This window comes from Lissotriton helveticus, chromosome 12 (assembly GCF_964261635.1).
Source record: "Lissotriton helveticus chromosome 12, aLisHel1.1, whole genome shotgun sequence".
In the NCBI taxonomy this organism is placed as follows: Eukaryota; Metazoa; Chordata; class Amphibia; order Caudata; family Salamandridae; genus Lissotriton; species Lissotriton helveticus.
In genome coordinates this window covers 397,302,315-397,329,102 of record NC_136073.1, presented here as the reverse complement: position 1 = coordinate 397,329,102, position 26,788 = coordinate 397,302,315, and positions in this window count along the sequence as shown.

Sequence of the window (26,788 nt, the reverse complement as noted above, 5' to 3'; positions counted from 1 at the left end):
TGCCCACTGATGTGTTTATTCTTGTCATTGTTTGCCGGGTGTAAATATGCGCAAACGATAAATGTATGCTGTATCTTGTTATTGTCACCCCTTAAAGCCCATCCCGTTTTGATGCTTTCTGACTTAATTTTCCCTCGCCTTGGTGCTATGCACACTGTTAAAATGCAGCTTTATATAGCGTGCACACCTCCTGAATGTATTATTAGAGTGCTTGACCACCAGTTACTTTACATAAGCACACGTTCATTTTTTTAGGAACAGGGAGATTAAGTGATTTACCCAAGATTACAGGATGTTGTGCACATGCCGAAAGAGCGCTTTACGTGAGTGCCAGGACACGTTAGTTTTTGTAGGAACATGGGGGGATATTACCAAGACAGGCGAAATGAAATTATCGCCGCTTTTGCGCTGTTTTCGGCCGCAAAGCGGCGATAATTTCATTGCCCTATTAGCAAGCTGTCGCTAACATCAGTTAGCACCAGCTTTTAGGTGAGAGCGAGCGGTTTGAGGCCCGCTTTGCATGTCAGCGATATTTAACGCTAATGACATGCAAAGTGGGCGTACCCAACCTGTTAGCGACTGAAAGCAGTCGCTAACATCGCTATTGTCGCTTATTATCAACGCAGGCGTAGCAATTAAAATATTCGCACTAAGCACGAATATCGCCAAATCCTAACCCTTGCTCAGACCACTTCTTAGCCTGTATATCCAATGGGAGGTGGATATTCAGGTTAAGTCCCTATTAAGGATAATACGATATTCACGCATTTCGCCGCTATCGCCGGATATTTTATCGCTTTAGAGATAAACGTTGCTAATAGCACGTTATCTCTGCGATAGAATCCGGTGATGCGCGGCAATAAAAAAAAATGTGCTAAGCCTATTTAGCGATAAATATCGCTAGTTGTTGATAATATGCCCCATGGAGATTAAGTGATTTGTCCAAGATCACAGGATGTTATTCCGATGCCGAAACTCGAATAATTGCACTGATGTTTACAAAACCGTACCCAAAGATGAGTTGTGGCCGTCTGCCTGGTGTTAAACCAATCGTAGAGATCGGACAGCAGCGGCAAGCACTCCAGCATATTTACAATCCACATATTTCCACTGCACACCATGCCACATAATTCCACTACACATAACTCCACTCAACACCACACAATTCCATGTCACACAATCCCACAACAAACAATTCCATTCCAACCAACATAATTCCACTCCCCACCACATACATCCACTCCACTCCATAACACATGGTTAAAAGACATTGTCATTGACAACGCTATTAGCTCTCGGATTGCAGAGACCTATTGACTTTGCCAATACTTCTTTATAATCCTGCAATGACAAAATCTTTTTTCCTTCATACATAAACAGAGGTACAACGCACATTAAGGGACAGAACTGACAAGGGTTTTTTCATTTGACTCACCATAGTCCCACAGCTGGAGAGACTGTGAGTTCCCTGATTTACTCAAGAGAAAGAAGGAGGGAGAGGGGGCAGCGAGTCTATGACAGTCGGACCTTAGTTACTTCACCCCCTTTATTTGCCACAAACCCTACTTCTCTAAGATCCTCTGTACCGATGTTCCTTGGATAAGGAAAAAGGCGTGATCGGTTTATGGGGCTTAGCTTCCAAGCTTTTTTCCCACCTTTGCCCTGGCCAATCGGCTCTAGAAAAACCCATAGGTCCTGATTGCGCTCTGACCTTAAACCCTGGGTTCCCCCCGCAGGACATCCTCCCTTCTTCCATCGAGTTCTCCCACTTTACCTTTCTTCCTAAGGTCATTACTACTGCTAAGAATACTAAATCCCGCTTGTAGTTTCTTTCCCATCCTCCTTTTAACGTTTTCCCATTCTTTCTCCCCCGGGGATTTTCTGAGATTAACTTTACTGCTCTTTATTTTGCCTAAATCTTTTCCCTGCCTCCCCCGTTCTTCTAGGTTACTGGTACCTATTTCTTTTTCTACTGAGTTTTTCTTATTAAATCTTGGGGTCACATTCCTTCCTAAGTTCGCATATTCTTCCCAGATCCCTTCCTTCTTCTCAACCGCCTTGCTGTTTGACTTTTGCTAAGGGCATTCTCCCCCGTGGAAAATACTGCTTGTAATTTATCCTTTCGCCCCATCTTCTTATAATCATAGGGTATCGAGATATATATACGCTGGGCTCCTCCTCTGTAATTGGGCATCCCTTGTTGCTAGTTCCTTTCTACTACTTGCCCTTTCCTGGTCTTCTCCAACTGGCCTGACTATAGCAGGCATTAGACCTTTAATTTGTATCAGGTCTCCTACCATAGCTTTAAACTGTTCCCCTTGAGTTTTTAGAATTTCATTATTCAACACTGATACCTCTAACAGGTCCTGCAAGGTTTTTTGGAGGATCAACATGGCCTCTAGCATAGAAACACTCGAGGTTCCTGTGACCTCCAGACTTTGCATTGAAGAACGCAGCTGATCATTCCCTAAACCAAATTAAGTCTCTACTCCATCTTTTTCGTTAGTTTGGTCATTATTAATGTTAAGTACTCTGTTAGTCTGGTCCTTGCTGCTTAAGGCTTCTTCTTAGCCCTCTTCCTCATTTTCTTGTCCCATCGACGACTGGAAGAGTATTGGCGAGGAGGACAGCCGTGGGTCCAAGAGTAACCCTGAGATGTTAAAATTGGACTGATTTGGTAGTCTAAGTCCAAGTCCAAGTCCGAGTCCAAGTCTACCAGATCCACGGGTGTTGGGTGAACCACAACAACACTCAGCTCTTTATCGATCATGTCCTTTCCCTTGAAGTGTTTCCCCAAAAAGTCTTTAATAGAGCTTGAAACCGAGCCTCCTTTTGCACCCCCTGATTTCGATGACTGCGGGGTTAAGTTCAAGGATTGGGCATTTCTCAAAGCTGGTTTTTTACTTCTGACAGAGGCACTTTGGGCTCCTTTTGTAACTACTTTTGCTTTCTGATTTTCACCCATATCTTCTACCACTGAACCATTGGTCTCGTTCTTTTTCGCATTTTTTTGGGCTTTTCAGACTTTTGCTTTTCCCAGCGCCATCCTTTTGTTCTTTTTCCAACTCTCTCTCTCCATCTTGCCCCAATCCTTCTGCTTCTGTGTTTTTCCTTTCTACTAACACAAATCCCCCACCAAGTTTCCTGAGTCATTTAGTAGCCAGCACCAATATCTATTCTTTAAGTCTGGGGTTAAGACTGGGGTTACAATCTCATTTTACTGCATGCTCATCTCGTCGTCCATTTAAGGTCAGTTAACCGCTCTTACTTAAGTCTGTTCAAGGCCTTTACTGCTCTCTCCAGCTACTGCTACAACCCCTGCAACCACTGCTATGCAATTGCCGGTGATTGCCGGCACCACCACTGCACTTATTGGTGCCTTCTGAGGTCCGCTGCGGTTCACTGAGGGCTCTAGTGTCGTTTCACTAGGTCTCTAGGTCTCGCGACTTTCCTCTGCCGCTATACCTCATCGGTCGAACTTTTGTCAATTTTCAGTTCCCATGGCGTTCTTCTCTCTGGCCGCGTCCGGCCCCTGCAGCTCGCATCTCGCGTCTCACGTCGTGTTAGGTGCTGCTTGCGTAGAGCGTTGTGCAGTGCGTCAATACGAAGGCAGTGACAGTGAGGAGCTGGGAGTGATCGGCCAGGAACGGAGTTGCCCAATCTGTTTATTTATTTATTTAACTTATAAAGCGCACTGTCACCTTGCAGGCATCCTGCCGCTGACTGACTCAAAGGGCGGACAAGTATCAGGCGAGACGTGACTGAACAGTAGGTTACTTAGGAAACAGCCAGGTTTTAATCTTTCTCCTGAACGGGAGAAGTTCTGTGGTTTGTCTAATCTCTAACGGGAGCAGATTCCATAATTTGGCAGCGGCCACCTCAAAGGTTCTGCCCCCTGCTCTAGCCTTCCTGAATCTAGGCACCTTCACCAACCTAGCCGTTGAGGATCGAAGCAGCCTGGTTGGTGTATACCAAGCGAATTTCGATTGCAGGGAAACAGGGCTAATTCCATGGAGCGCCCTGAAAACCAGGCAGAGGACCTTGAATTGTATCCTCTGTCGCAGAGGTCACCAGTGCAGTTTTGCAAGTGCAGCCGGCCCATGTGCTCTTCTAGGAAGCCCCAGGACCAACCTAGCAGCCGCTGATTGCATCCTTTGGAGCCTATCCAGCAGAATCTCAGGACACCCCAGCAGAAGGGCATTACAATAATCCAGCCTACTGAGAGGATTGTGCACCTTGCCACTTGAGCACGAGCCTGAGATGGTAAAAGTGGCAGGACTTTCCTCAGAGACCGCAAGATGGCAAAGCAGCAGGCGGTCATTTTTTTAACATGAGTCTCCATACTAAGCTTTTGATCAAGCATGACCCCTAAGTTACGGACTGAGTCCACAGGCTGTACTTTAGTCACTGTTTCAGGAGGCCAAAAGTTTTCTGGAAACGGACGGGGGATCTTATTCCCGGCGCTAAGGAGCACCTCCGTCTTACCAGCATTAAACTGAAGGGAGTTATCCTTTAGCCACCGTGACGTATCCCGCAGACAATTGTGGAAGACCTCCACAGGTGTCGATTCCTCTCCCTCAAAGGAAAGGATCATCTGCGTATCGTCAGCGTAATTTACAATCTTGATTTTATAAGTTTTAATGAGCGAGATCAGAGGTCTTAAATAAAGATTGAAAAGTATGGGACGCATTGCTGAGCCCTGTGGAACCCCATGAGGTACCTGAGTGAAGGCCGATTGAAAGGGGGGCAAGGACACCGCCTGCTGCCTATCCTGCAAAAAAGATCGAAACCACATCAAGGCGCTACCTCTCACCCCAGCCTCAGATAACCGGTTCAACAAGATCTTATGGTTGACCATGTCAAAGGCGGCAGACATGTCTAGCAGGATCAGAAACGCTGCCTGTCCCCTGTCTGCACGCCTCTGAAGCTCATCCACGGCGGTGACCAAGGCCGTTTCGGTCCCATGAGCTGGCCAGAAACCAAATTGATCGTCATCTAATAAATGATGCTGTTCCAGGTGCTTGGAGAGGGTTGCACTGACCAGACGCTCGACAATTTTGGCTGGGAAAGTCAGTAGGGAAATGGGCCTGTAGTTCTTGGAGCAATCCGGGTCCAAAGAGGGCTTTTTCAACAGGGGAGATATCACCGCCTGTTTCCACTGGGCTGGGACAATACCAGTAGCAAGGGATTGGTTACAAATCAAGCGGAGTGTGGGAAATAAATCCTCCTCATATTCCTTCCAAATCTTGTGTGGCACAGGGTCCAAAGGAGACCATGGGGAGATCCCCCTTGCCAGCCCACTAAATGTGTCTTCCGTGAGGAGTGGGAACTCAAATAATAGTTTCACCGGCGCCCAGGCTGGCTCGTCAGTCCTGTCCACCGGCGTCCCAAGTCTGGTATCACGAGGGTAGCCGGTCTCAGGAGAAACCTCCAGATCCTCAATAATTAGTTCAATTTTCTCTTTAAAGAATTTGGCAAGATTCTCACAGAGTTCTTGAGACGGGACAATGGCATTCTTGGAGCACTCAGGATTAGTAAGGCTGTTTAATATATTAAAAATGCTCCTGGAGCTATTAGTATCATTGCAAATCAAGGAGGAATAATAGTCCGCCTTAGATTTCCTAATCAGGCTCTTATATTCCAAGACTTTGCTTTTCCATAGCACCCTAGTTGCTGCCTCATATTCCCGCCTCCATCTTCTTTCTGCTTGTTTACAACCCTGCTTCAGGTTTTTCAACGTCTCATTGAACCAGGGGGCAGAGACATTCCCCTTGCAACTGCGTGTTTTTTGGGGAGCATGAACATCCAGCAAAGCCGTGATCCCCGAGCAAAGTGAGGCATAGTTTTCCTCAACTTGCTTATCCAGGCCAAAGGACTTTCTCACATTAAACACCCCATCAGAGGATTTCAAACGTGCAAGAGCCCTCCAGTCTCTGCACAGAAATTCCTTGGTAGCCGGTGGAGCCCTGGTGTGAGCACCCTTAATATTTACAAAGAATTTGACGAGGGAGTGGTCTGTCCAGTCCATAGGCAGGGTTTCCCCCATAGCCAGCAGGTCAGGGACCGCGAACACCAGATCCAGGAGGTTCCCCGCCTTATGAGTAGCTCCTGTGACCTGTTGAAAAAGGCTAAGCTTTCACAAGACTGAAGTAGGTTAAGACGACCCAAGTCAAGGGAGCCATTGTGCCAAAGGTTGAAATCCCCCAGAATAACCAACTTATGGTGGGAAGCTGCAATGTTAGTCAGGGTGGCTAATAGCGATTGTTGCTGCTGAATGCTAAAAGCCCCTGGCGGTCTATAACATAGCACACCGGTGAAAATTGTTCCGGAACAACTCCGGATAGATAGACCCAGCAGCTCCGTTCCATCGGCCGGGTTCAAATCAATGGTGTCAATTTTGCAAGTTGCTTTAAAGATGACCCCTACCCCCCGCCCCTCCCATTGGGCCTAGGGAGATGTAGGAATTTAAACCCAGGAGGGCAAGCCCAGCCGGGATCGACCAGACAGTCAGAGTGAGTCCACGTTTCCGTCATAAACAGGACATCGAGCTCGTGTGTCTCAATCATCAGCTGGATCTCTACGGGATGCTTTGGCAAGGACCTCACATTCAGAAGCCCACACTTCAAAAGATTATCAGCAAGAAAATCTACTCGTGGGTGGGCCGTGTGCAGCAGTCTGAATGTTCCTTTGTCTGCATGGAGCTTACCAATCTGTAAGAGCATCTCTCTCGAGTAAGGGGGGCCGGATAGTTGTTGGCTAGTGTCTTGGAGGCCAAAACAGGCAGCATAACTGGCGCTGGGCGCTTCCTTGGCGCGGACGGGCGCAGACGGGCTTGCCTTTGGCGCGCCGCCGGCGCACCCGCTGCGCTCGCCCGCTTCACTTTCGCTCCAGTGTTGTTTTTATGGAGCCCAGAGCGTGCAGCCCCGACCACTAGAACGTGGCCCAACTACCCCCAAGATGGCGGGTCCGCTCGCACGGACGACCCGACCCGACTGTGGCAGTGTAAAGTGTTTGTGATTTAAGATCTTTTTGTCTTTGGTTAGCGTGTATGAGGGAACATAAACATCATATAAGTAAAACTATTTTTTGGGTGACAATGAATACTACTATATGGCACAAATTATTAATGACGATGGAAAAGTGAACCCAGGGACTGGTTCCTGAAGTGGCAGCTTGTCCTTGCAGTGGGGGCACAATTAGGGTATTGAAGGAGTTGGATTTGTAATTTGGCATTGCATTTCGGGTTGCGGAAGGCCCATTCTTTTATAGATCCATTGAGTTCCACAAAGTATCTGGCCATCCACTCATTGACAGAGAGCAGACAGCTTTCCAAGGCTTAATTCTTGTCTTACTTGGTGATGATAATCAAGGAGTGCAAAGAGGTGTCATCATGCAAGATCTTTGGCATCGATGATATTCATGAGGGATAGAAGTAGAGATATTCAAGTGTACAAGGGACCCGGAATATGTTTCAAGAATATTTATGAGCTGGGAAGACTTACTTAAGAAGAGTGCTAGATGAAGCAGCTATGTGTGGGTGGCTAGCAAATGAGCATTTGTTTATAAGTGGCCAGGGTCACAGAATCTAAGGAAGGGAGCCACTGATTAACCCTTTGGGTAAGTATAAAAATATATGCCTGACATGAATTTCTGCAAGAAAGAAAGCAACAAAGTAGAATTGTACCCCTGTGAATATGTAGACTTTTAATAGGAGATGTTATAACTTTATGATAGAACTTCTGCAGTTGTAAATATTCAGTGGAAATGGATACGTGAAAGTTCTCAGTTGGTGTGGAAAAAGGGAGACTAACATCCCAACTATTGGTGGTGCCAAGAGATTTACAAATGAATATCCAGGGAAGGTGCTGAAAATGAAAAGACACATCCACAAATTAGCTCATTAGTCAAAAGTGCTGCTATTCTCACAAAACCTGAGAAACATACCTGCTCATGTACTACTTAAATGCCAATCATTGCTAACCTACACCCCCTCAGCCATTATTTAAGTCCCGCTCTTCATAAATTGTAAACAATGGAAATGGCAAGATTGCACTTGAAGCAAGCATTACAAAAAGATACCTAAAAAATTGCAAATTGTACATGTTGGGACGGAGAAACATCTACAGTTCTCCTGCATGGCTCTGGAGTGCATGCATCCCTGTCTCAAAGTGCTCATAGCAAGCTCTCATGTTTTTGACCAAAACCTCAGCACTCAGGGTGATGTTAGTGTGTGCACTGAAAATCATACAAAAATCAAACAAGCATGTTGAATATTTCGGAAAACTGGGGCACCTGCGGACCACAGCTAGGGCCTATGGTGCTTCATAGCAATTCTGTCAGGTGAAATGTATAAAAATACGGTGAAATGTAAGAAGTATCCAGAGGATACCAATTGCTAGGTAGACAGTATTAAAGATTTTTTTTTACAGTGTCATTACTTCGTTATCTATGAATGCATTCACTCTAGAGTATAGATGTGGTCGAACAAAGCAGTTTATTATAAAATAGATAGATTTTACCGCAGAAAATAAAGTATGGAGCAACAGGATCAAAGCATTTTTAAAATCTTTTTGATTGACAACGTAAATATAGTCAATCTTCTGTTTAACAAGCAACACATGTTCACTGGATTAGGCTACCTCTTCAGGGCTTTCCCAGGTACTTTCACTGAGTGCTCCAAGTCCATAATGCTATTGGTGTAAGATATCTGCTGGTGTAGCCACCGGGAATACCACCAGTGGAAAAATTATGCTCTGCCAGCTCTAGGTAAACGTTTGTGGTGATGCACCCAGTCCACAAAACTCTAAGTGAGGCCCTAAACTCTGTAGCAAGCGATAAAAAAACACTTTGACTGTACTTTTTAATATGAGCTTTGTCATGACATAGTCAGTTTAGGAAACCCTGTCCTCCAATCCATCTAATGTGTAGAGTATCCTATGTATTGTAAACTGAACTATGTACAGATGAAACAATTCTCTAAATTGAGATTTTCTGGATTAGCAAAGGCATATTTCCTTTGAAAGCATATCTTATCCTTGTAGCTACTCATGCTTGGAAATACTTTACTTTTAGTCCTACTAAAACCAGATTTGTGCTAGGCCCTTTGAAATTAACACTACGTACAGTACACACGAATCCTATCACAAAGTGAGTTATGAAACAAAGTCTTGATTTGTAACATTTGGCTGTTATAGTCTCTGCCCACCCTACAGAAATGCTGGTATTAACAAAACATTTTTCAGAGGTAGTTATTGTAACTGTGATCCAGCATAAGCTGTATAAATATCTTTTTAGGTTTAACTTTCAATTCACTACTTACTCATACGTATCTTTAACTGTACTAGACACCCTACAGCTAGACGGATCACAGCATTACCCTTATTACAGAGGCAAATGGTCTTCTGAGGGATCTTTACCCACCAATAAAGGGGTGGGACTTAGGATGGCCAAAACACTACTTAACCACTCAATGAGGAGCAATAATTGGTGACTAACTCACAAGTTTAAACGTGAAGACGAGGCAGTGCACTGCTGGTTAATTCAATGGTAGTATATTTTATCGTGCTCCTAAGATCACTCCCCGCCCGGGAGTGTGAAGACAAATCAAAAGGATAGCACCAACACTAGCTGTGTGGGTGTCTCTTAGGGCACAGATTCATGTACTGGAACTTCCAGTCAACCTTCAATCGTAAAAATAGTTCATTGAAACCAATTGTTGTCTATATCCAAAGTATTTTATTCATACTTCCATACGGGTCAATGATAATTCATGAGTTCATTACATTATTCATTGATGAATTAATCACCACAAAAACTTCCAATGCATTTCGGCTATTAACCTTCGTCGGGGAAGTCTGTAAAGCAAAGGACATTGTTGTAACTCCTCTATGTTATACCAAAATCATAATGTCAATTAAAATTCATTGTTTCTACTCAGTCATAACATCGTGTGTTACAGATAACATTCTATATGAAAATTCTCATATAACTGCGAACATGACTACTTGTGCGGTAATCACAGTATACAACTCCTATTTTGTGAAGCTCTATAACGTATATATTGCAAGCATAAACCATATCAGAATCAACTAATGAAATTAACTTGAACATGATCGGTGCATACGTTACGAACACACCCAGTGGCCAATGGTGTCCATATCGGAAATCCCTCTAACTTAAAATCTACACCGCTGTTAAATTGTAGATCGCGTGTTCATCCACGGATACAGATACCTCAGGAAGAAATACAAGAATAATACCTTCCGATAAACCAACAACTAGCTCAAATCAAGGATCACAGTCTTTTTTAGAGTTAAGTTCAAACACAGGGGAAGACCGAGGAGGTCAAAACGAAAGAAACAATACGGAGAGTGTGAAAGAGGTCCCACAGACACGGAATGTCACATCGAAAAAAGACAGGAAAAAGAATCGAACATAAATAATCTTGTGATCAATATTTCTGACGTGAAATTGTCGAAATTACAAATTAAGACATTGCAAAAAGGCACATCTTTTGTCCCTACATCTCAAACTAATCATTTAGAATTAAACATCAGCTTCTTCAAACTTATGAGAAAGTTGAGACTTCGCCATTTTTTTGAGAATGTAATCTTGGAAAAACAAGAACAAAAAGAAGATCCTCTCAAAGGACTTAAGACGACGAGTACCTACATGGCACCTTTGAGCGATAAGACATTGGATTTATTTGAACAATTAGTAAAACAAGATCTGGCTAAAATCAACTATCGTAAACAGACCAAAACCAAAAACCTTACACAAAAAGAACATGCTGTTTTACCATCAGTAGCGAACAACAAAACCATTATTTGCCAGAAAGCGGACAAAGGAGGAGCTTTGGTTATAATGAATGTAGAGTATTATAATCGTCAAGCAGCTTTGCACTTACAAGACGCCAACACATATATGGAATTAGACTGCAATCCAACTAAGGAGTTACAGAAAGTTCATAGAGAAAATATTCAAAATGCCGCATCTAAAGGGGTCATCAATGAAAAGATGGAAAAATACCTTAGGACCGATTATCCAAAAGATCCAAAGTTTTATCTTACCCCGAAAATACATAAGGATCCCATCAATCCTCCATGTCGACCCATAGTAACTACATGTGGAAGCATTCATGAACCTGTGGGTAAACTGATAGATAAATATCTACAGCCTTTTGTGAATACTATGAGTACATTCATCAAAGATACCACTGACTTCTTGAATAAACTAGCCAGCGTTAACTTACAATCAGATGAGGAAATCATAATGTGTACCATAGACGTCAAAGCACTATACACCTCCATACCGCACTTATTGGGTATGGAGGCAGTGGAAGAAGCATTCCTTTCAATGACCTATGAAGAACCCATGAAGGTATTTCTAATGGAACTCCTTAATTTCACTCTGATGCACAGTTATTTTAAATGGGAGAACACATGGTACCTACAGAAGTCTGGCACTTCTATGGGCAATTCGGCAGCACCATCATATGCCAATGTCTTTATGTATCAATTTGAGAAAAAACACATTCTAGAGAACGAACAATGGAAGGATAATTTACGTCTATATACAAGATATATAGATGATATTTTCATCTTATGGAAAGGCAGTAAAGAATCTTTGATCAACAACATGACACAACTCAATGGAATAGACCAACGTTTGCAATTCACATTTGAAACTGATGACGAAACAATTAATTACTTGGATGTGAATATCACAAAAAAGAACAACAAATTTGAGACAAACTTATATACAAAAAAGACTGATCGAAATAATTTGTTATCTTACCAAAGTTTTCACCCTACACCGCTCAAGCATCATTTACCTTATTCACAATTGCTAAGAGTCAAGAAGATAGTTTCAGACCCAGAGGAATTTAAGATGCAATCTGAGAAAATGTTACAGAGATTCAGAGACAGAGGATACCCTGAGCCCATTTTAACATCATCAATGGAAAGAGTACAGTCCAAAGACAGAAGATCTTTGTTAACAACAACTAAAATCAATAAGGAAACCACAATAACTTGTGTTAGTAAATATTCCACAGTAAGCCAAGTCTTCAAGAAAATCATAAAAAGACATTGGGACTACTACAGATGGAACCAGACTTCAAGAACATTTTTGCGGTCTTGCCAATCTTTGCTTTCAATAGAGCAAGAAATGTAGGTGAATTAATCAAACACTGTCCTGAACTTGGACCCAACATCAGTTTTAAGGGTACAATACCTTGCAGGAATTGCAGCAATTGCAGTAACATCATTGAAGGCAAGAGAATCAACCATCCTATGAAAGGAAATAAAATAAATCTACACGTAAATGCGACATGTGACACTACAAACATAATTTACATGATCAAGTGCCCGTGTGGCAAAGCGTACATTGGCCAAACAGAACGCAAACTAAAAATAAGACTCAATGAGCACAAAAGCAATATAAGAACCAAAGCGCTCAAATCTGTAGTGGCCACCCATTTTATTGAAGCTAAACATCAAATAAACCAATTAAAAGCTTGTGTTTTGGAAGTCGTGGAAAAGACTCATGTCAGTCATGACAAGGACAATAAGAAAGCGTTACTTATGCGTGAGAACTTTTGGATATACCATTTACAAACGCTAAAACCGAGAGGGATGAATGAACGGACAGAATTTTCTTGTTACCTATGAATTATGTTTTTCGTCATAATTCTCAAGTACTAAATCCATCTAGATATTTGATAGTGCAGCGCATTATTTATGTTTGTGTCACCTGTATTTTAATCTTTACATTTCAGGTTTGCAGAGGTTGCAATCTGAATCCTCACGTAGTTTTTGCTTATCGTAGCTTCGTTTAGTTTATCATTTTATTTTTCTGTTTAGAATGTGTAACAGTATCCCTTTAAGTGCACTTGTTTACTAAACATTTATCCGTGATCAAACATTTCCACGTATGTCACATGCTCCATCGCGTCTTCTCGCGATAACGTGAGCCATTAGACGAGTATTTCATTTCCGCACACGTCACACGCTAATTCGAACGCATGGACCCCACGGGCAGGTACCCGGTCCCTTGGGAGCCACAACTTTAGATACACGGTAAGATCACAGGCGAGGTTCATCCTTTATGAAAGTATGAATAAAATACTTTGGATATAGACAACAATCAGTTTCAATGAACTATTTTTACGATTGAAGGTTGACTGGAGGTTCCAGTACATGAATCTGTGCCCTAAGAGACACCCACACAGCTAGTGTTGGTGCTATCCTTTTGTTTAACTCACAAGTTTGAAATAAGGTTCCATTACATTACTCTCAGGACCATACTTTAAAAATAAAGTATTGCAATGGGAGACCCAATCTCCTAACAAAGTTCAGTCTAACTAGAATGATACACACTAGAATCTTTGCTACTGCAACACAGAATAGAAGAAGCAGAACTTGATATTCTGAAAAGATTAGCTGATTCTTCCTACAACGAATTTAGATCAAAAGAAAGATTTAGCTCAATTTTAAATAAAGAACACAGGACACAATAATAGACTGGGCAATTTAGATAATTAGTTATTGTTTTAATGTTCCAAAATCAATACAGATAAGCAGTTTCTTAAGCATCTCAGTCAAGATTATTAAAGCATGCGGTGCAAGACTAGACATTTCTTCAGAGGTTCAAATTAAAGAGGATGGTTTAAAACATCATATTGCAGACTCCTACCACCATTAAAAGCAGAAGGATAGCTTGATTCTCTTTAACAGCATTTAAAGATTTAAAGTAAAGGAATAAAAATAATTAATTTTAAACTCCTCTAAGGGTGAGTCTATGAGCTTGAGCATAAATGAAAACAAGCACAAAATCAATTAGTTCGGTAAGGAAGGATTCCAAGTCAACTGCACAAATGCAGTAGCATCAGCAAAAAGACAGTCCAAGTTAGGGATTTGAAGGTTGATTGTAAAATAATAGGAAAAGAGTTCCGTTCTCTCATCCTCTGAAGGGAAAAATAAAGCAATGAATGTTGCCCCTCCTTTGGGGTTTCTTCTTTTATAGTCCTTATTACACCTTACTGATGTGATGTCACTCCACTAGTCAGTCCATCATGTGATTAGTTTACATGTGTAGTCATCAAATACATTTAGTTACTCCTGCATTCTTTCCCAAGCATTTCATGTGAATGACTTGGCATCCGGGCCTCACATGTTTGTCAATGGTAAGAATTATACAATGTAACGGACTATGGCATTGGGCTAGAGTTGATTTTCCCACCAAGCCATCTCACAGTGAACTTCGAAAGAATGTCCTTAGTATGTAAAATTAAATATGCAGAGAACAAATAATGCTACATTTGCCAATGATTTATTTTGCTTGCTATGGAAAACTTGCAGCTCAAGAAAGGACATGTTTAAAGCTTAATATGCATGCATCAGCTTTATATGAATGAAACGTAATTATTTTTAAGTATATTGCATTGAATCAACACCAATCTATTATTACACACAATTGATTAGTGTTAGTTATGGTCTACTGCCACAGAACTTTCAACATCCACACATTTAAATTATTCTTAAAAAAACATTTTACTAAAATTGTTTCCTAAATGTTATAATCATGATGGTCTTTAATATCACATCTGTAACTTTTAATTTCCTAACTAATTTTATTACATAGTTGCATCACGATATATTCATTGCAATGAAAGGCAATAGAACTGTTAGGTCTCATCATTAGATTCATTAGTTTTGATCAGTACGTGAATATTAAAACATCATTTCATGAGTAATCTTGTTATTAAAATCTGTTAATAAGTGTTATAACTATTTAGCAATGCATTTTATCCCTTTCTACCTCTTTTAAGCATGCTTTGACGGTGCGTTACTTCACTTGTCTCTATTGCTGTATCACTTTGTTCATCTTGTGCAATGTGCACATTCAAGTTTTTGTGTCTAAATCGTTGACTCCAAGATATTCACATTGTTTAACTGTTTAAATTATGGCATTTTAATTAGGCAGGTGGACTGCAACGCACTCCAATTCCTTATTTTGCGAGCCAACCTACTAGTACAAAAGTTGGTTTCCAAAATAAGTTTCTGATTGCAAAAAGTAGAGTCACAGATTGCAACCAGGTTTTGTGACCACACATATTGTACATCTGTCCTTGCATCCCTAAAAGCAACATTGAAAAGAAATCCATCCCCACCTGATAGTCTTTCTATGGTGTGCACATGTACTCTTAACTTTACCACTCTCCAGCTTTCTGACGAAAGAAACTGAGTAAACTGGACTGACCATAAAATCCTCCTAAGTATACCATACAAGATAGTTGGGACGATAGGTTTCTGCAATGAACATAATATTTATTTCCATTTAGTGTAACATTCATTCATTCCACCTCTCACATCAACAGTGCTCCATTAATATTAGGGTTCGGTTTCACTAAAATCAACTCACAATTTGAGATCCTGGGACTCCTCTCATGATATAACTCGAGAATGGGTCCCTAGTAGGTTTCTGAGCCTATCCGGGCAGTGAACTACCAGATAGTTCACTTACTTGTGTTTTGTCTTTTGTGAAGTTCATCTTTGTCTTAATTGTCTTGCCACCCATTTGGCCAGCACATGGGTCTTACCAAAACAAATGCTGCTTTGATTTTCCTTAATTATCTAGATACAAAATAATAGTACTGTTCATGGGTGAAGTCGGAGGCCTGATTCCCTACAAGGATATCTTCTAGTTATCATGTCCAGGAAAAGGTAATTGATTCCTTATGGCTCATGTCTGCCTAAATATAATAATGACTGCTAGGATTATATAAAATGAAAGAGAGAATGATCAGCTATCTCGTTGCATCGTGGATGTGCCCTGGACGTTACTACTCATGTTGTTGGGCTGTCCTTTGTTTAAAGATGAACAGAAATAACTACCAGAGTTAAATCTCAAGATTGTACATTTGCATGCCTGCTGTCAGGAAACTCAAACTTTGCAACCAAATGTTTTTTGGACAATCAAGCAAGGCATTAGAGTAAAATATTGACTGGAATGCACCCGCAGCTACCCAAACCATAGTACCCATGTGACTAGCCATGCAGCACCTCACATTACTCACAGCTGCTTGATTCGAGGTGCAACTCCCACAATATCAATTACAGCCAGTTTGCAGATGCAGTCCCTCAAATAATACCGCCATCTGAAACAGTAGCAATCCTAAAATATCAATTGCTACCAACTGTAGCATCCATATCATTATGAGCAACATGATTATCCCTGCTATTAATAGTAAATATAGGATGTTTGCAGCTCCATATAACATTTAGAGCAATATATGGCTGCAGGTTTTACATCTGCATACCCTCATCAACGCCCGTGTAAAGTCATAACTTCTCCTAGCCATGGTCCCTCATGAACATGAAACACAGATTGAAGATTGCTGCAGCCCCTCTTGGTAATATTAAAAACAATTACAATCCCAGTTCCCAACCCAATTCTACCAATTGGATTACAGCCTACCATGGCATCTGTACCAGCCTAAATACTGTTCCCTACAATTTTAATAGGAATCCTTCTGCAGTCCCTACATCGCATAACACCAATAGCCACTTACACAATTCGGCATCCTCAACACAATACCAGCAATATTTATTTCTTTGTTTATTTGAAAAGTTTTATATGATGAGTCCTGAATTCCACATAACAGCAACTTGATTTGTGTTGCAATTTCCGACAAAATAAATCACTCAATAGCTGACTCCACCGCAATTATCTTAGTTCATGTGGTAATATGCATGTTTGTATGGCTATTTTTATACAGTAGCATAAAGTACACTTGCACAGATGGAAGGGTTCTCTACGTTGGCTCAAGCAATTGAAGTGGTTATTCCTCGGGAGATCCTGGATATACTTATTACTCCCACCCTCACTCTAAGCTCCTAAGACTGGACTATATGCTTATGTCCTGTACCTTAAAATCAATTTGCCATATAAAAAAACTCCCCAGAATTCTCTCGGATCACAACCCACTAGAACTCACCATCACAGTGGGGGCTGATAGACCCACAGTTACTAGCTGGACGTTTGAAAGAGCGTTACTGAATAACGAAGAATATTGCCTGCATATGAGGAACTGGATTCCGGCCTTTTTGGAGGATAATCTGGGGTCCACCTCAATAGAAACTGTATGGGATACTATGAAAGCATGTGTTAGGGGTGAAACTATGCGATTCTCATTTCAACATAGCAATATTGAAAGGCAAAAAATGATGTCCCTGGAACTAAACCTACGGAAAGCGGAAGAAGAGTTGACCAAGGAAGTACAGGTTGGCGAGGTGACTGATAGGGAGGTAAACAAGGTGGCAATTGCTAAAAACTATATATCGGAAATCTTAATTGAGAAAGCAGTTGTGAGAGCAACTACCCGTAGGGAGACTATATATGAATTGAGCGAGAAAGTGGGCCACCACCTGGCGGTTAGAATCCGGGAAGAGATATCAAGTACTCTAATTAAAGCAATTAACGATCCGGTGCTTGGCTTAAAGGCGAATCCGGCAGATATTAGAAAAGCCTTCCAATTATTTTATCAGAAGCTGTATTATGAGGATGAAAATGAATGCGAGGATCCCGTGAGTTACATAGATCCGTCAATGACAAAGGGCTTGGGATTAGAAGATCAGGAGATTCTAGATAGCGCATTATGCTGGGAAGAAATCTTACTATCTATGAATTCTTTAGCCACTGGGAAAGCTGCAGGCCTGGATGGGATTCCAACTGAATTCTATATTAAATTTGCATTACAACTCAAATCTATCATGACAGAACTATTTCAAAATATATTTCAAGGAGGGAACCCACCGAAATCCTGGTCACTTGCCAAAATAATAGTTTTCCCCAAGAAAAATAAAGATCCCCAGGAAATGGGGTCGTACCGACCAATTACATTGATTAACGGGGACTCCAAGGTATATTCTAAATTATTAGCAACACGGCTAGCACCTCGGATTCATAATATAGTCTCTGAAAGACAACACGGGTTTATACCAGGGAGATCTACGACTGATCATGTGCAAAGAGCCATATCCCTCTTTGACTATACGGGAACTACAGGAGACCCTATGGCGTTTATACTGCTTGACGCAGAGAAGGCGTTTGATAGGGTCTCCTGGAAGTTCCTGTGGGCTGCCATGCTAAACTGTGGCATAGGTAATAAATATGTTACGGCGATCCAACAGTTATATGTTAATCCCTGTGCCAGGGTACTGATCAATGGGGAGTTATCCGACAATTTTAAAATCAACAGGGAGACACGGCAGGGATGCCCCTGCTCGCCCCTCCTTTTTGCTATTTATATCGACGGGTTCATACACAGGCTCGAAAAAAACATGTTAATTTCCCCTATACGTGTGCATGGTTTAGAAACAAAATGCTTAGCATATGCTGACGATATCGCCATTGTTACAGGGAATCCTACAAATGCTAGGATTTGGATTGAAAAAGAGGCTCAAAATTTTGGTAGAGTTTCGGGGTACAAACTAAATGCTAGTAAGACACAGATAGTGCTTAACACTAAGATTGTGATGAGGGACCCGAGAGTAACTGATAAGGCGACATACCTGGGCGTCAGCATTAGTGCTGATGTTGGGAACATTGTAAATAATAATCTGGAACCACTTATGTTGCACACTAAGAGAGAACTGGCACGGTTAGATAACTTGCATCTATCCATCGGTGGTAGAACTAACTTAGTGAAGATGGTTTTTTTTCCTAAGTTTTTGTATTTTTTTAGGGCAACATGTTTAGAATTTCCACCACATGTATTTAAGAATATAGATTCAATGCTTTCACGGTTTTTATGGGGCTATAGCAAGCCAAGGAGAGCACTCAAATGGATTACATTACCCAGAGAACGTGGGGGGTGGGCTTTACCTAACTTCATGCTTTATTACTGGGCTTCGGTTATGAATTACAGCATGAGGTTACTGAACTCTAACCCAGAAGATCTGAGTATCCCCACACCGCAAGAACTTATCCTGGGGAATGGGAGCAATGGCTGTCTCTGGCGACACGTAAATGATGATCACCTTAAAAAAGTGAAATTCAAAACCATCATCAGTGTTGTCAAAGTTTGGGGGAAGGTTAAAAAACTACTTGGTCTTGGCCGATTTTCACATTACACACCGGTATATCAGAATACAGATCTCCCAGAAATATTTCATGACTCCTATGTACGGAACTGGTGTGCGTTAGGGATAGAACAACTCGGTTGTTTCTTCTCTACTCAGGGAATTAAAGCATTTGAAGAATTAAGAAAAGACTATAATATTCCCAACAGGGATTTTTTTAAATATCTTCAAGTGAGAGACTTCCTACTAAAAAAGGGGGGTGGCCGTATTAAATTTCAAATATGTCAAATCATAGAAAATATACGTAGCAATACGCCACCAAGAATTGGCGAGATATATGATAGCCTTAACACCATACTCCCAGATGATATGGACAAACATGGGGTGGTATGGCAAACTAAACTAGGAGTTCAACCCAACATCCCCCCTTTGGCATATAACTTGTCACTTACTTACTTAATGTCCATAAAACTACAGGCGCAGTTCTATAAAACATATTTTTCATTATATTATACACCGTATAAAATTGCTAAATGGGGGACTGGTAAAGGCACCACTTGTCCGCGATGTGCGCTTCCCGCGGCAGATAGTGTTCATATGTTCGCCACATGTAATATCCTAACAAACGTTATAAATGAAATAGCAAGGTTTCTTTAGGAAGTTGGATGTTAGGGTTGACATAACAACGGAGGAGATTATGCTGGGTATATCTAACAAAGAACGTCCTAGTCAAGCTCAAGGGTTGATTTTCGTGGCAATGGCTATCTTTCGACTATGTGTCGCATCAGCTTGGCTCGATCCCATTCCACCATCCTTTCCTCAATGGAAGGCTAGATTACTCGCGACATGTAGCCTCGAGGTCGCTATTTATAAACAAAAGGGGCATAATATTCGGAAAAGAGGCATGAAAATGTGGGCACCTTTACTAGATTGGATTCATGCGCACTGAATATAGGAATTGGTGGGGGGGGGGAAACTCTAGTTAATTGCTAAATTCTATATAATCATCAAATAACGCTACACAAGTAAATGTATGATTAAGAGTGTACTGAGCTTTGATGCTAATATTTATCCTTATTTCTTTTCCTGTTCTCCTTAATTCCTTCCTTAATGAAATGTATGTGTGCACTGTAATATCAATGTATGTAACTATAGAAGCACCTGTCCTCATAGGGGGGAGGGGGGTGGGATCCAGGGGTAACACATAATATGCTGTGAAAACTTGAATAAAAATGTATAAAAAATAAAAAAATGAACTGGTTATTCCTGGAAGAAGCTTTTCTTGACCAGGATGTTATTTAGCATCTTCTGAAGCGAAAGAGTCAGCTCTGTGTGGAGATTGGGGTCCAGATCCTTAGAGCAGAATGAACGAATGAATTACAGGTAATTTTTAAAGCACAGATTTACAATCACAGGCTTCTTGGTGTTGAGCGAAAAAAGATATTACAGTGAGAGATAGCAGATCCACCTGTTCCGAGGATTAACAAAACAGATACATTTCCAATTCTTCCTGAAGGACATCAGACTGCGTTGTTGTCTAAAAGAGTTTGGTAGTGCATTTAAAAACTGTGGTGCAACGAATGCAAAAGCTCTACCACCTGCTCTGGTGTGTTTCACCTTGGGAGCATGTAGTAAGAGTAGATCATAAGTCCTTCGTCTTCTGGTGCCTTGTGTTTTCTGGTAGTAGACTTTGAATGAAAAATGTATCTTTAACAGAGGCACTCTTCAGAGTTTGGAGACTGGATCCCATTTCCATATATTAACAACTATATTTTTCAATCAGTTGCTGCTTACATATGGTTTTACCCGGGAGCCCAAGAAAGCAAGTGTTGACATAAACCAATTGTGAAGTAATTGCTGTAATTGCTACTATGGTCCTCAGATTGTTAGGAAGAAATAAAAAAAAATCTTGAGTAGTAAATTCAGCTGCATAATGCATGTGGAGACTACTGAATTTATCTGTGGCATATAACAGAGCTCTTTATTGATAGTAATGCCAAAGGGTGTGTTGAGGTTGTCCCTTCCTAAAACTGAATACTTCTGGTATCCATTAAACATTTGCAACCAAAATCCGGTCACCAACTTAAAAGAGGTGGTAACCCATTTGCAAACAAGAAGGTTTCCCCTAAGTGCCACTTCATCTTTGTGAATGTTTACAAAAATATTTTTTTCAGCAGTGTGCACTGGTTCACAAGACCACTGCCTACTAATGAAAAATGATTGTAAAACTTGAAAAAAACCAACCTTTTTTTAACACATGATGGGTTGCATTTTTTTTTAAAAAGGTGGCTTTATTGAAAAGCAATCACAGACATGGTAGTCTGCTGACCACTGCCAGCTGCCATCCCTGTGATGATAGTGCATCACAAATTTTCAATCTGCTTCTTGCATATTAATTGCGACCCCTTTTACGAAATGCCATAAATTACATCTTCGTACATGAGGCCTGTTATTTCAAAATAGCAAATCCCATTAAATCCCTATTTAGGACACTGGCTTCATTTTAAATGACTTTTTGCAATTTCTGAATAATGTATCTGTGTTATTCACTATTTAGGAAAAGGAAAATTTACTTTTTGAAGACTCTCAAGACTACATTACCTCCACATAAAGCAACCTACACATCAACCCGGACACTGACCAGGAATGCTCAACAAAACAGATTCAAAGTGTGCAAGGAATATGGTGACTCACCCACCCCACAATCTAGCGGGGGGAAATTGCAGCCAGAGAACAATAGACAGGACAAGTTTGCGAAGGACAGCAAGACACAGGGATAGACCTGCACCAAACCCCAAGCTCCACAGTCATACAACCACAGAACTGCCGCCAGGGTGCACACAACACAAATCCCAATCATTCGAGGGAGAAAAGTGGATAGCCCCAAACCAGACCACAACCCAGAACACAGGAACACAGTATGGTCCAGTGCAGAGGCTCTGACCCAAATGTAGCGAGCACAACTCTGCCCACAAGATAGGACCCACTGGGCAAAAACTAGGAGCAGGAGATGGTCGGCAAAACCCCACCAACGCAAGAAGTGCACCCCAGCATTTGGAAAAGTAAGGACTAAAAGAAAAAATAAGAAGCAGCACCCTACAGCTCCCAAGCCCAACTGGACTCTCGGGCAGCAGCACAACACAGATCAGGAGACACACAAGTAGCGCACAGCCTCTCAGGACCATGTCAAGGTCCCACACATAATTGTTAATGCAAATGCAGAGATAGACACTAGTCAGTCCAGCAAATGAAACCACAAGTGACTATAACATACTTGCATCAGAGTTGAGAGGAAGGCAGAAGTAAACTAGATGCAGGGTTTAAGCAGAAGGCAAGTAAGGAATAAGGACACATCCACACCCCTGGACAAATATGTTCCATCAGAGCCGACAAGGATGCAAGATCTCACAGGGGAATAAACTGTCAAGATGACCTAACCTTGTGCACAGGATCCATCAGGAGCAATACACCTGTGCCCTCATACATAACAATATAATGACCAATGGTAGGAGAGTTGAAAGAATAATGATTTAAGAGAGACAGGCTCCCACCAATCTGCCTTTTCACTTCAGTTGTTCAAGGATGTCTTTAAGATGTAGTCAACCTCTACAATACAAAGAGATATCTTAAGTAGCTTGTCATTAAGGATTCTAAGCTTAACTCTTATTGTGAATGGATATAACTCAGCAATATCTCAGTATAACTGCTGCTAAAACTAGCAATTTCTGAAAACGAAAGATTCAAAGAATGAGTGTCTGACTATACATGTGCACTCGGGACTTCTCTCTATGTTTGAATATCTGTCTGTAGGTTCATCCCTATATGGTTTCTTGTGGAAATTATTGATGGGATGGAAAAGCCTTCTCTAAGGTAATGACATGCAACCCTGCCCTGAGTTCCTAACTGTACTGCTGTCTGGATCCCTAATGCTGATTTTTGTTGTCTCTTTTTAAAATTAATTTCAGGTCAGAGTTAGTGACAAATATATTTATCACAGTACATACATTATAAAATAGGGTGAAAAGTAAAAGAAAACAGAAAAAGGTTAAAAAAAGAAAGCAAGAAAAAAACACAAATAGAGTAAATGCTTAAAGAAGATAACAGTATCACGAGTTGGGAAAACAGCATAGTGCATGTTTAATCGGAGTTAACTTTGAAAGAGTCCTAACAGAGATCATTCCAGATCTTTTGTTGTCAGAGGCAAGCATGGAGCATGTGTGTGTGCCATGACATAAGCCTGTCTCACAGATTGCAGTCTTGTTGGATCGGAGGGGTGCCCAAAGCGCTATCCTGATAGTGGTGGAAGGCTACTGCCTTCACCAGGTGTTAAGCAGCATGGCTGTGGTGGTGGCAGCATACCGTGTAGTAAACAGGTCCATTTAGTATGTGTCACTGGAGTGAGGCCTACCGGCTCACTCATGTTTTTAAAGTTCAAAGTTCAGCTGCTGTGTGTTTAACTCACCCCTTAGCCAACATAAGTTGGATTTAAAACTTATTCATGGCTTCCAACAACCAATTAGATTGGGGTCTATACAATGCTGTACACCAGTGCACAAACTTCAACTTACTCAAGAAATTGCACAGCTCTCCAGAAACAAATTGCACCCCGTTATCAGTGACTAATGAGGATGGTGACAGAACTAACACATCTCATAGAAATTCATTTCGTTGCATAGTCTACTAACACAATGACAAACCTTTCTTTCTGCTGCAACAACACAAGAGGTCCAACAATGTCACGTCCAAGTTTCCTCAAAGGCTCTTCTGGAACAAACACAGGTGACAATGGAGTGTCCCGAGCACATCTAGACTCATCTGCCCTTGTGCAAGAGTAATCCATCAATCTATCAGTGTTCTTATGAAGCGCAAATACTGAGCCATAAGGGTCTCAAGGAGCTGGAGGGGAGGAGTCAGCTGTTCAGTCAAGGAGGCAGGTCTTGAGGTCCTTTCTGAATTGAGGCAGAGATGGATATTGCCTGAGATGCGGAGGTAGGGAGTTCCAGGTATTTGCAGCGATGTAGGTGAAGGATCTTCCAAAAAACAACAAGTGATGGACTGAATGTGGATCAATGTCACACACTCCCCCAGTCAAAAGATCTGGGCCCAAATCCATCGTTTTTTTGCACTCCACACCACCCTGGGTCAGATAATGGCTTTATGCAAATCAGCTCTGATCCTGTTGCCCCATGGGAACAGTCCAGTCCGAACTACAACAGCCATATCTTTCCCAGACCGGAATCAAGCATCCGAGGACCGGACCGGTTTCGAGGTAACACCTCTCTTCAGCCCGGCTAGCTTGACTCCAAGTGGTGTGGAGTGCCTGGGACCCACGTCTGGGCATCCCCAGCGCACTTAGGGCGGCAATTGCAAAAAACAACAAGTGATGGACTGAATGTGGATCAATGTCACACACTCCCCCAGTCAAAAGATCTGGGCCCAAATCCATTGTTTTTTTGCACTCCACACCACCCTGGGTCAGATAATGGCTTTATGCAAATCAGCTCTGATCCTGTTGCCCCATGGGAACAGTCCAGTCCGAACTACAACAGCCATATCTTTCCCAGACCGGAATCAAGCATCCGAGGACCGGACCGGTTTCGAGGTAACACCTCTCTTCAGCCCGACTAGCTTGACTCCAAGTGGTGTGGAGTGCCTGGGACCCACGTCTGGGCATCCCCAGCGCACTTAGGGCGGCAATTGCAAAAAACAACAAGTGATGGATCTTCCTCCAGCAGTGGTCCTGTGGATCCGTGGAATGGTGGCCAGGTGATATATATGATGTTACAACGCAAACAATTACAACAAAGTTTTTACATCGCAACTACTATTACATTGCACGATTTTACAACGCATGCCATTATCATCATTTTTTTTAAAATACCATTACAACGCATTCCATTACAATGCATACCATGACAACGCATACCATTACAACGCATAATACTTTTAGGGCAACAGTACGGTAAGTGTTGGATAATGTAGGGGTAAAAATTACTATTACCACTCCAGTGAGTGCAACAGTAGGGTAAGTGTAGGATTGCATAGGGGTACAAATTACTATTCCCATCTACCCCAAAACCCATACCCACCCTAAAACTAAAAAATCTCCATTACTTGCCTTATAATATGTTGTAATGGGTAAATATCTTTCACAACACATTTTTCATAACAAGGACTTTGACCTGGCATACCATTACTCCGCATAGTGCACCTACAACACATGTGCACCATGCATACCTTTACAACAAAATTCTTTGTAAAGGTATGTATGGTAAATGCATATGCCTTGTAAAAAAAAAATTGGGGCAATCCACGTCGTTGTGAGGGAACAGAGGCTCTTTCGTTTCCTTACAACGACGTGCAGAGACAGATGACGTGAAGCAGGAACCAGGAGGAGAGAGGAACCACGAGGAGAGAGAGTAAGGGGGATTGGGCCTGGGGTGGCGGTTTATTGTTTTAGGGTTTAGGGTAGTGTTGTGGTGTTTGTGCAGTGTAGGGTAGTGTTTTAGGGTTTAGGGTAGTGTCGGGGGGTCGTGCAGGGTAGTGTTTGAGTATAGGGACCGGACTTGGAGTCGTGGGGGTCGGGCTGGGGGTAGTGTTTTAGGGTTTAGGGTTGTTTCGTGGTGTTTGTGTAGTGTAGGGTAGTGTTTTAGGGTAGTATCGGGGATTGTGCACGGTAGTGTTTGAGTGTAGGGACCGGACTAGGGGTGAGGGGGGGTTGTGTTTGAGTGTTTAGGGTAGTTTTGTGGTGTTTGTGTAGTGTCATGCTGGGGGTAGTGTGTTAGGGTTTAGGGTAGAGTTGTGGTGTGTGTAGTGCAGAGTATTGGTTTAGGGTAGTGTCGGGAGGTCATGCTGGGTAGTGTTAATGAAGAGAGAGGACTGGGTGTTGGGGGAGGGTCGTGCAGGGGTACTACATTAGGGTGTAGGGTAGGGCAGGTTACTCTCATTTACCTTTAAAACGTTTACTATGAGTATACCATTAACATGCATGCCTTTGCGTTGTAATGGCATGCGTGGTAAAGGTATAGTAGTGGTAAAAGTTTGCATTGTCATAATCTGCTGGGTCATTGAATTTGCGTTGTAAAAATTTCGTGGTGCATTGCCATCTCGTGGCAAACACTTTTCACAGAACCCACCTGGTCGTTTTCCTGTGTCTCCTTTTTACTAAGTATGCAAGACATGGAAGACTAGGGTGATCCCCCCGTCACCGAGACCCAGTGAGTGGGTTAATCCAGATATTCAAATGGCGGCCCGAATGGGACTCCACGAGTACGGAGGTCAGGCCCGGTGGATGTGAGGAGGTGCACGGAGAGACTCTGACGGAGGCGCCCTACCCAAGGATTCTTGAATTCCGGTAGACCGAACGACTCACCTGGTGTTCCTCCCCACCCGGTCTGGGCCACTTGACCGCCTTCTCGCTGGAGTCCCCTAGCAAATAATTTCTGGAGCAGGACACAGCCCTGCAGAAGAGAACTACCCCTGTAAGGTAAGGGTGGACTGATCATCCACCAAGTCTGTCTGTTATTGACTTTCGCCAAAGCCAATTTGTTATTGACTTTTGCCAAAGCCAAGCAAGCGAGGTACATTTTTAAAAACCCGCTGGTGTCTGTTCTGTATGAAATCTGTATGAATAATTGACTTTGCCAAAGCCAAGCAAGCGAGGTGAGTTTTAGGAACCCGCTGGTGTCTGTTATCTGCTTTAA